The sequence below is a fragment of the Hippopotamus amphibius genome, chromosome 13, assembly GCF_030028045.1.
Source record: "Hippopotamus amphibius kiboko isolate mHipAmp2 chromosome 13, mHipAmp2.hap2, whole genome shotgun sequence".
NCBI lineage: Eukaryota > Metazoa > Chordata > Mammalia > Artiodactyla > Hippopotamidae > Hippopotamus > Hippopotamus amphibius.
In genome coordinates this window covers 5,854,037-5,865,291 of record NC_080198.1, presented here as the reverse complement: position 1 = coordinate 5,865,291, position 11,255 = coordinate 5,854,037, and the positions used below count along the sequence as shown (strand labels likewise).

At 55.0% G+C, this 11,255-nt stretch overlaps 1 protein-coding gene across 6 annotated transcripts in view; it reads left to right on the top strand.

Annotated features, from left to right (window-relative positions):
• Window positions 1-267: 267 nt before the first annotated feature.
• Window positions 268-11,255, top strand: part of SLC6A1 (solute carrier family 6 member 1) — a 44,272-nt gene continuing 33,284 nt past the window's right edge. For 5 of the 6 annotated variants that reach the window (XM_057706531.1, XM_057706532.1, XM_057706533.1 and 2 more), the window contains exon 1: window positions 4,526-4,680. The gene's annotated coding sequence lies outside the window, so the exon portion shown is untranslated. Of the gene's footprint in view, window positions 448-4,525; window positions 4,681-11,255 lie in introns of those variants that run through there. The other variant, XM_057706535.1, reaches the window with a different exon arrangement.

Sequence of the window (11,255 nt, the reverse complement as noted above, 5' to 3'; positions counted from 1 at the left end):
TGCCCCAGCGTGATTCGTGGACAGGATGACAAAATGATCTTATGTCCTATTATCCCCCGCCGGGTTTATTGTGGTTTTTCAAGTGGTTACGCACATTAATGTGGCAGGTCTTTTGCTAATGGGGGAATTTCTGGCATGGAGGGGGGTGTGGTTAAGGTAATAGCATCCCTTCTGAAAACAAAACACGAAGCCCTGTTTCCCTACAGGGGATGATTTCTTAGGACAAAGAGAAGCTTGTCAGTCTTACAAGAATTTGGGAGAAGCTGGATGATGGAATTGTGTTGTCTGTGGAGAAGAGTCTGCTGTGAGCAGCTGAAGGGTTCGGGGCTGGTGGCCTGGGCAAGGCATGGAGAGCAGACTCAGGCGTGGCCTTCCCCTTGACCCCCTCACCCAGCAGCCTGAGGACTTGGGATGGCAGAAGGAAAGTGCAATCTCTTTCATTTAAAGGTGAGGAAAATGGGGCTCAGAGAGGGAGAGGGACGTGCCAAAGCACACACAGAGGGCTGGTGACAGATCTGGGCACCCTGCCCCCAATCAAGTCGCTTCCCACAGCATCACCTGTGGCCTGATGAGAGGTTGCCTGGGGTGGCAGGAAAGCCCCAGGGGTGAGATTAATGAACTTAATGGCCCAGGGTGCCAGCTTTGGAGATAGCCAGGCCACAGTTGTGATCCCAGCCCTGTTTCTCTTCTACTGTGTGACTTCGGGCCAGTGACTCTCTTGGCCTCTGTTTCCCTACGCGTCAGAGATTAGCACGCACCAGGGCTCCAAAATACAGGTAGTGGTCACCACCTTCCTGGCTCTGCTACTAGGTAGCCATGTGCTCGCAGGCAAGTCACTGTGTCTCTCCAGGCCTCAATTTACCCATTTTAAAAAAGTATTTGACTAGGCAGTACCTCAGGGCCATCTCCAGTCTGATGCCCTGTAAGTCTATAACTCAGTGAACTACCCCAAGTCAAGGGGGAGGGACCACAAAAGTAATATTGACAGTAATAATTTCAGCCGTTTATTGAGTTCCCACTGTTAGATGCCACGTCACGCCTACACTATTACAGCAGCCCCCTACTTGTCTCCTGGCTTCCAGTCTTCTTCCCTTCAACCCACCTTGCATACCTGGCCAGTCTCAGCAATCTTAAACCCTATCTTACTGTTTCTGCTCCAGTACATTCAGTGGCTCCCCAGCGCCCCCAAGGTCAAGTCTGATTCTTCCATGTGGTGGTTAAGCCTTCCATGCTCAGGCCCTACCCTCTCTAATGGAATCTCCTACCAGCTGTGTTGTCTCTTTGTCAAGTCCTCCCCCGTGTCTCGTCTCAGAGGTGCTCAATGAACATTTGTTGAGTGAACGAACACATGGGTGAAATGTTTCTCTAAATTAGGCTACGCAAACTTTAGTCATTTGCAAACCAGCCGCAAGAGTTTTGCAAAAATCTGTGCATTGTGTCTATTTTTATTTACTTAAGTATTTTCCTCTTTTAGATTAAATAAATGTATCTGAAAAAGAAACTGTACATCATACTGTAACTAGAGGATCAGTATCACTTGCCAGAAATAGGTCTCCACTAAAATAGATCCAGGGACAGATGAGCAATGCATTCAATTCTAACCAGATACTGGTGTCTACCAGGGCTGCAGTCCTAGCGCTTATCTCTCTTAGCTAAGGAGGGATGGCTTAGTACTGTGAGAGGTGTTAAAGACAAATTAGCTCGACCTGAGACTTGCCCATGGACAGAAATCACCAGGATGATACAGCGAGATGAATATGGAAGAGCTTTTTCCGCGCCAAGTTATTCCACCCCACTGAAAATTATCCTAGATACCACCAGTGGTTGCCAGCCCACATTTTGGGAACTCTGCTAACAGAACCCATCCCTCTAGCCCATGAGGGATGCATGTGAGTTCTCTGGAGGACTTTATCTGGGCTTTTAGGAAGGACAACGGAGACTGTGCATCAGCTACCTCAACTTTATAGGATAGGGTGCCTTATCTGAAGCCTCCTCCTGCACAGAAGACAGTCCTCAGGACTCCACTGAGATAAGAGTTTGTTGTTTGAAACCATCTGCCTGGTGGAGTAATGAGTTCCCCATCACTGGAGATAGGCAGACAGATGCTAGACAGTCATGGGTGGGCGGGGAGGGGAGCGGGGAGCAGGGAATGTGTTGGAGATAATTCAAGATTAGATGGTCAGTCTATGAAACTGACCTGACAGCCAGACTTTGCTTTCGTATATAGGCAAAACAAATTTGGAGCAATGAAAACAGAGGGGAATTAACTTCTGATGAGGGATATGGAAAAAAGAGAGATGATTATCTTGAGCGAGGTTATCCAGGAGACTTGAAGGAAGAAAGGGGAGTGGAAATGATTATTATAATTTGTTTATATCAGTAATGCTTCCTACTTCTCAATCCAGCACTGGATTAATCAAGACTATTTTGGTTTTCATCAACATAAACTGAACTCAAACTTGCATGTGACAAAAAAGGGAACTTAATGAGACAAATAATAAAACTGTCTTCAGGCATGGCTGAGTCCAGGGACTCAAACAATACTCCTCAGCACTCTGTCCACTTTCCATCTCGCAATTCTGCCTTCCTCTATGTTGGCTTCATTTTCAGATATGATCTGCTCAAGGAATGACAAAGCCGGCTGCCAGCAGCTCCAGGCTTAGGAACCGTGGTAGAGATCAAACTTCTGTCTGACAATAGTTTTAGCAAAAGTCCCAGGAAGAGTTCTCATCAACCCGATATATGTCACATGTTCCTCCCTGAGATCAGGGTGATGTGCTCTGGCTGTGCCTGGGTCACACGTCCACCTCTGAAAGGAGGGAGCCCCTCCCAACCATATGAATGTGAGTGGAGGAGCGGAAATTCCCCCAAATCAAAATTGCAGTGCTATCACCTGAACAAGCTGAAATGAATGTCAGGCAAGAAAAGATAGCTTCCATTTTTGCTACTCTCATATCCTTGCTGAAGTCTGTGCCCCACATCTCCATCCAGACAGCATCTATTCATCCTTTAGCCATGAGCTCAAATGGCACTTCCCTGAGCAAATCCTTCCCAAACATCCCAACCTGACCGGATCGCCTGAAATGTGTGCTCCCGGCAGAGCTTGTCACCCTGGGCTTGTGTGACAGAAGCCTGTCTCCCACCCTGGACCAGGACCACCTTGGGGTCTGTGGCCTGTCTTGTTCACCATGGTGTCTCTGGAGCTCAGGACAGTGCCTGGCAAGTAGAAGGAGCTCCACAGATATTGAAGTACAGGTGGAGCTGGCGACAAGTGAGGGGGGAGGAATGGATAGGTTAAGGAAGATATCACGATTCCATGCTTGTGGGTGAGAGTGTGGGAAAGAGACAGGAGCAGTCAGGGTCACCTTGGGGAGCACTGTGTGCTGTGGGAAAGGGGGATGGCAAGTCTATCAGCAAATGCCAGCCCTGGGGACAGAGAGAGGGGGCAAAGAGTAGGTCAAGGCTATTGAGAAGGAAGTCTTTAAGTCTTTGGGGAACCCAGAAGGAAGGGCAGTCGTAGCCCTATTACCAGGAGTCTTTGTGAAAGGGGTCAGGGCTCAGGGCTTGGCAAGGGGCAGGGAGGGAGTCCTCTGGCACTGGGTGACCATTGGCTGGGAGAGAGGAGTCTCTGGGGCAATCCCTCAAACCTCAAGAACTGGAAGGAGGAGGGTATCTGGGTCAGGGGTGGGTTCTGCTGCCATCTCCGGGTGTTCCAGGCTGTGTTGCCCTTTTTAATCATCTGTTTATTCATCTGTCCATCCACACACACAGCCGCTCGTGTCTCCACCACCCACCCCAACCCATCCCTCCCCACCACAGGGACACATCCAGCCTGGGACCAAGAGGCTGGTCGCTCCAGCTCAGAAACTGTTCCCGGTGTAACAGGCAGGGGAAGGATGCCCCAAGGAGGGGAGCAGAGAGGGGGCAGGAGCCCACCCCCCACCCACACTGAGGGGGACCTCGTGACCCACACAGAGAGAAGAGGGTGACAGGGAAAGAGAAGCCAAAAAGACCCACACAAGGAGATCGGCAAGGCTGGAGAGAGAAAAGCCAAGAGAGAAATCCAGAGAAGGACTGGGATACAGAGACTCGGACAGACGGGCCAAGGCAGGGAAGGGGCCGCCAGAGGAAAGGTGAAGGAAGGAGAGAGTGAGAGGACGAGGGAGAGAGGGGAGCGGGCGAGGCGGATGGAGCGCGGGAGAGAAGAGCGAGGGGAGAAAAGGGGGGAGGCAGGGCAGAGGGACAGCTAGGAACTGGAAGCGGGAAACGGGAGCGAGAAGGAGGGAAGACGAGGAGTGGAAAGAAGGGAGCGGCGAAGGGACACCGCAGCAGCCGTGGGACCCGGGGCGCGCCGCGGGCAGGGGGCGCGCGGCGGCGGGCGGTGCGGCGGCACCCCTCCCCGGGCTGGGCGGGCTCCCGCGCTCCGGCCCCGCCCCCCGCCCGCGCGCCCTGCGCCCCGCCCTCCGCGCGCCCCGCCCCCCTCTTCCCCGCCTCCCTCCGCCCGCCCTCGAAAGGCCGAGCGGGCGGCGAGGGTGCGGGCGAGGAGCGCGGAGCTGAGGAGCCGAGGAGCCGGGGAGCGCGGCGCGGCCCGAGCCGGGAGCGGCCCCGCGGCCGGAGCGCACCGGAGCGGCCGAGCTGCCCGCGCAGCGCCCGCCGCGGGCAGCGCAGCCCCGGCCGCAGGTAGGAAGGGGCTGCCGGCGTCGGGGCGCGGGGCGCAGAGTCCGGGACGGCGGGACAGCGCGGCCCGGGTGGGATGGGGTCGGGCACGCTGAGTTTCCAGCCCCCGCGCCCCGCCGGGCCTCGGGCCACAGGAAGGAGCCTGAGGCGCCGCTCCGACAGCCGACGCGCACCTGGCCGTCCCCCCGGGGACGCGCAGGGGGCCGGGGGGCTTCCCGCGAGGGTCGTGAGAATCTCCTCCCCGTTCCGGGTCGCGGGCCCCTCGGCCCCTCAGGTGGCGCTGGATTCCGCTGGAGCCGTCGAAGCGCCGCGTGCATGCCCGGGGGATGGCGGGGGACCGGGAAGGAAGGATAACGTTTGGGGTGCCCTGCGCCACTTCTCCGTCTGGGGTCAGCTGCGCCGAGGTCGAGCTGTGCCCCTCTTCCAGTCCCTTCAGCTCTGGGGAGCAGGCGAGTGGGAATGGGAGTTTCTGTCCTGGGGCAGCTTAAGCTCTCAAGAAATGTTGGCTAGAAAGCACCACCGTTTGGGCTTGAGCTGAGCTCACAGAAGCTCCCGCCGCGCTCTCCCTATTCCTTTCTCTGAGGAATGTGGGGTGAGGGGGGGGTCCCCCAGAGGGTTTGAGGCCTGTGTCTCCTTGCTACCACGCGGGGACCATCCTCACCTTGCCTCACACGCTGGGATTTACTTTTCGGGGGTTGGAAAAAGGCGCGATTCTGCTCCCCGCGGTGAGCAGCGGGTCTCCATGCGTGGTCCCTTTGTACCCACAGATGCTGGATTCTAGCTTAGCTTGCTTTTCGGACAAGAAACTCAGACCCCAGCAGCCCCGCACTGAGGCTCTGAGCTAATCTCCTCCCCACGTAGACGGGAACCCCAAGGAGAAAATTGGGTTTTTAAAAGCCCAGTGATAATGCTCAGTGTCTTCCTGATGTGGGGCTTGAGCTCTCTCTCCCTTTCCTAGGAAGCTCAGCCTCATCTTCATGAAGAACTGGGGAGGGGGGGTCACTGCATAAAATGGCTCCCGAGCTTCGGTGACACCCCCGAATCAGAGATTGTGTCAGGCTAAGTGAGTGGACTTTGGGTTCAACCTTTATCTGTGACAGGCAAGGAAGGTGGGTGTTTGGTGAGAGAGAGGCTGTTGGGTGCTGGGTATTGTCTAGATTCTGTCTTTGGGAACTTTGGGGGAAATGGATTCATAAGCGAGTGTGAAAAGGGTACCCCAACTCCCAAATTCCAGAACAAAGGAGGTCAGTGGGAGCTACAGGCATCTGTACTCTGTCTCTTTCTCCTTGGAGTGCTCTCTCTGGAAAGGGTTGATCCAGCCCCTGCTATGGTCCTGGTTAGAGCAGCCTCAGACCCCCCACCCCCACCCCCACCCCAGGCAGAGGAGGGGGCAAGTCCATGGAGGAGTGAGAGGGATCTTTTCCCAGAGCAACGGGGCAAAATGGCTGAGCCTCTTGAGCCTCAGAGAGAAATTGTCAGGCAGGCGGCAAACAAAGAAAGCGCTCTCTTTCCAGCCAAGCGCTGGCTCCGTGGCCAGTCCTTAGAGGACAAACAGTGAGTCCCAGGCAGCGGGACGCAGCCCGGCTAGTCTGGCAGAGCATCTGGAGAGTGGGGCGGTCCCTAAGAATTACAGGAGAGGCGGCTGCTGTGGGAGAGACGCAGGGACCATCTCTGCTGATGTTCTACCCTTTCGTCCAGGGCTGGAGGCTGGATGAGAACTAGGTCCCCCAGGAACTCAGGATGGGGCTGGGAGGGGCGTCTAGAGGCCAAGGAGGAGGCAACTCAGAGGGTAAAGACAAGGAAAGAGTAGGCCCCTCAAAGCTGAAAGAAGCACAATAGCTCTGTCTTTCCCCGGATTTCACGTGCATGGCAACCAGGAGCGCCAAGTGCTATGACTGTGTTTACGTGTGGCCCAGCACCCAGCAGACACTCAGTAAATGTCTCAGAATAAAGCCTGCATGGATGGAAGGTGAGGACAGAGCTAGCATGGACCTCCCTGTGTCATTGAGCAGGAAGGCTACAAAATATGGCCTCTGAGACCACGGCCAGAAATGAGCCCTGGATGAATTGGCTTCGAGCTGGGCTGCTGCCGTTTTCTGCAGGTGACCTTGGGCAAGTTCTCATCCCCATGAGAAGGTAGGAATGGAGTACCCAAAGCTGCCAATATGCCCAGCTTATAATTCCTATAGTAATCTTGTGCCGCAGGTGCTATTCTAATCTGCTCCCCACCCCCGCTTCAGAGGTGAGGAAACTGCAGTGCAGAGAGGGAAAGTGACTTGCCCAAGGTCACACAGCCAGGAGGGGGCAGGGCAGAGATTTGAACCCTGCTCTTCTGATTTCCAGGCCAATGCTTTGCTCCTTGGTGGGTCTCTGGGCCTTGGTTTTCACCTCCATAAAGTGAGGTGGTGGGGCGATGGTCAGGCTTTGATGACTGCCGCCCAAGCAGTGGTTGCTCCCCTGCCCTCTCAGCAGATGCTAAGAGAAGCCTTAAATCAAGCACAGCGTCAGGCAGCTGCTTGCCTTCACATAGAGATACTGTTCCTACACTCGGCTGTGAGCTCAGTAGCTGAGATAGACGCCCCAAGCCACTTAGAATTTGGAGATGCTTTTTGCCCCTCTCTTGTGGCGTGTGGATCACAAGCTGAGCGTCAGCCCCAGTTGACTAAACCTTGCCTGCTGCCTCCAGCCCCCGACATCCCAAAGTCCCTCCCCTTTGTCCTTGGGAGCAGGTGGGGTGCCTGAGCCGCTCCCTGTCACCTGGCCTGAGACGTGCCTAGCACTTCCTTCCCTTTGATCACCTAAGCCCTCTCTCTCAGCCGCAGCTCCAACGCCAAACCCAGTTAGAAGTTCTTAATCACCCTGCTCCCCAAATGGAAGCAGAGATGCGTCGGCTGGCCTGACTTTGCCTGTGTCAGAACTGCCCCTTCCACTCAGACGGGCCAGGTTGCCCGAATGGTGGGCAGAACACACCTGCCATGATAAAAACAACCTTGAATCGACAACAACTGCAAAGAATGGCAGCCACCCCCCCACCCCCGCCCCCACCCCCAGTGAGGAGGTCATCGGGTGTTCGTCCACTGCTCTGTGGCTTTCCTTGGTGCCAGCTCCTCAGATGGGCCCAGCACTGGGGGGCCTTTCTGCTACTCCATTCTCTGCAGGTTGATGGAAGGTGGTGGGAAAGAGCGTGGTACTTGAGAGGGGGAAAGGCTGGGAGGCCCGATGGGGACCCCAAAATAGGGCTTTCCAGGAAATGTGCCTCTGTGAGCTTTACAAACATCCAGCATCTTCACTCCGAGCTCACCCGAGGGCCTCTGGAGCAGGGGAAGGGGATAGGAGCCAGCGGGAAGCCAGCTAATAGCAGAGATAGGGTTGCCTGGCGTAGACCGTAGGTGTGAACGCAAGCTGTGATATTTCAGCACAGACTTGGATTCAGTCATAAACAGGGAAACCCCCCCCCCACTAAATGTTGTTCTAAGGATAATATCATCAATAACAGTCATAACTAAGAGTTATTGCAAATTGGTGATCTGCCAGGGAGTGTGCTGTGTGCCTTCCTGATAGTACTGCATTTAATTTTCACAAAACCCCGTGAGCTACGTAGTGGAATTGTCCCTGTACAGATGAAGAAACTAAGAAGGAGAGAGGTTAAGGCACCTGCTGCAGGATCGCTGGGCTAGGAAATGGCCCTGGAGCCCAGACGCAGCCACGCTGTGCTGACAGCCCTGCCACGGAAAAGGCCCTGGCCTTATTCACTTGGCCAGGACCACGACGCCCTGTTTAAGGAACTGCGTATTAGAAAGCACTTCAAGTTCGTTCCATCAGTTGAGCTTTGCTACAGCTCAGAAGGCCGGTGGCGTGATAGCTGCTGTTTGCTAGGCTGGGGAGATTGAGGCAAAGAGATGAATTTGTACCCAAGGTCGCTCAGCTGCTAAGTTGCAGAACTGGGATTTGCACTCAGGTGGCCCCCTGTGCAGCGTATTTGTGACCTATGCTTTAGATTCATTTAAAGCTGGTGTCAACGTGGTGCACCCAGCCACCTTGCCCTGACTCTCCATGTCCCCCAATTTGTCAGCACCGTCTTGCTGCTCTGGAAGCCACCGAGAGCAGCTGAGGAAGCCATCAGCTCTGTGTACCGTGATCTGACATGACACGAAAGTGGCATCCAATTTGATGCGAGCTGCCTGCAGCGAATGACCTTCTATTTTTACATTTCTCACAAGTTGGAAATTACAAGCAGGCCATGTCTTGAGGAGCGATTGGCTGGAGCTCTGTGCATACAGGGGATGTACAGCTTGGTGGAACGGGCCACATTAGGGTGCCGGGGCCCTCGTGGCCACAAAAGGGGCCCCCAGCTTCTGGGGTCAGATGGGATCCTGGCGCACAGGCCAGGCTGGAGCATGCAGGAGTTAGTGGCTGCTTCAGACAGTGACCTGCCGCTCTGCCCACCTGTCAGCTGCACGGTGTCTGTAAGGTCAGTGTCACGTGCCAGCTCTGGAGATAACTGAGTTCTGGCCAGAGGGACATTCAAGGTCAAAGATGCCCCAAAAGACATTGACAGCAGGTTGCTTTCATGGCCTTATTGTTTGGTAAGGAGGTTCTGTGCAGGGAGAAGGCAGCAGCCACAAGGAGGTGAGGAATGACATTTGGTACCAGTATTGTGGTTTGCTGGAACTTAGTGCTGACAACAATTCTCCCAGTCATCAGAACAACACTTCACAGTTTACAAAAAAAAAAAAGCTCTTGAGGCTCTTCTTTCTCTTGCTCCTGAATGAGGTATTCCAGGGAGAGAAAATATGGTCCCTGATATTCTGGAGAAGAATGCTCTGTGAAACAAAAAGAGACATTTTCTGTAAATGACTTTTCTCAAAAAGCGGATATCAGAATGACCTTGACTCAAATGAGGCCTCCTTGCACACACGTGAAATATGCACACACCTAACGCTTTAGAATTTCACAAGGTGCTTTCCATTGAAGTGTGCAAGAGCCCTGGGAGCTCCAGGTGAAAGCAGTGTTATTATTATTAGTTATTATCTCTACCTTTTGGATGGCTGAACAGGGGCTCTGCAAGCCCTGAACACCCTCACCCCTGACCTCTGGTTTCCCAGCTGAGGGGAGTCACCTTTCTTAAGCCGAAATCCGAATTCACTAGTTAGCCCCTTGGAAGGAACCCAGAGGAGCCCCTTTCTGTAGGAGGCAGAACGCAGTACCAGGGTCGAGACTGCCAGACAGCGTGGAAAGGCACGGCGTGAGGTTTAGAGGAAAAAGTCCCAGATCTTGTTCTAGCCTCCCCTGAGCTCTGGCCGGCAGCTGACATGCCCTCCGTCGCGTCTAGTTTGGGGTCTGAGATGTGCTCATTTGGCCAGGGTGCACCAGTGGTGGCAGTGCCCGGGGAAAGGAAGGATGGTTGCTCTCAGATGCAGGAGCACACACACGTGTGTGTATCTAGATAGATTTGGATGAAAGTGAACACCAGGGGCCCCGTGAGATCATCTAGGAGATGTTAAGGGCCTTGGTAACCAGGAAAGGTGTGGAGAAGTGTCCTATGTGAGCCTTGGGTGGTTTGGGACCCACCGTGTGGCTCAGAGTCATGCCCACCCAAGAGGAAAGGGAAGGGCCGGGGGTATGGGATGGAAACCACGCACCCTGGCATCACCCCCTTCCCCTCTGCCCCTGGACTGCTTGCTGCCCATGCTAAAGACTGGAATATCACGAGGTCTGGGGGCTTCCTTCTGGGGGAGGCAGGGACACTTGAGGGTCTGACACATCCCCTGGCTGCGGGGCCAGCCTGGCCCTGACCACCGGGGCAGGAGCACCTCCTGGGCATCAGTTGTGGGCTGCCTGAGGCTGGTGAGAACAGCGCTGGGGGATCGGTGCCTCTGTCCCCATCGGCCGGAGGAGGACCCCGAGGCTGAGGGAGATAGAGTCGCTCCTCCTCCCCGGGTTACACAGCTGAGTTCAAACCCAGGTTTTGCTGATGCCAGGCCCCGTGCTTTCCCACCCAACCCGCTGCCTCTGCAGAGCACTGGAGTGAGAGTGTAGTCGGGGGAGATGGGCTTCAACTCAGTGAGGCAGAGAATAAACAACCCAAGACAAAAGTGGCCGCAGCCAGAGGCCACCGCTTCCCGTGCGCCGTGTGTGCTCCGTCCTGCGTCCAGCCCTTGCAGCGGCCCGAGCCTCTTGGTGCTCAGGTTGGCTATTTCCAGAGCCTGCAGTCAAGGACCCACCTACAATTTTTTATTTTTAAGTGGGCTTGGGGATGGGGAAGTAGTCTTACTGAAGGAATGCGAATGCACTCGTATTGCATGTACGCGCTTAACAGGTTGGTTCAGCGAGGTGACACCAAGTCATCAGACGTGTACAAGCCCCAGTTTTGAGCTCTGACTTTGACACAGGCACTGAGCCCAGCACTTTACAAGCCGTGTCCCAGGATCCTCAGTAGGAAACTGAGCCCAGGGCACTCTGGTCGTCGCCCAGGGTCACCCTGCTGACTGATGTGCGCTGGGAGACCTGAGGCCTGGGCTTGCAGACCCCAGGAAGTAGTGGGAGAGCTGTCTCCTGTGTGGGCTGCCCGTGAGCCG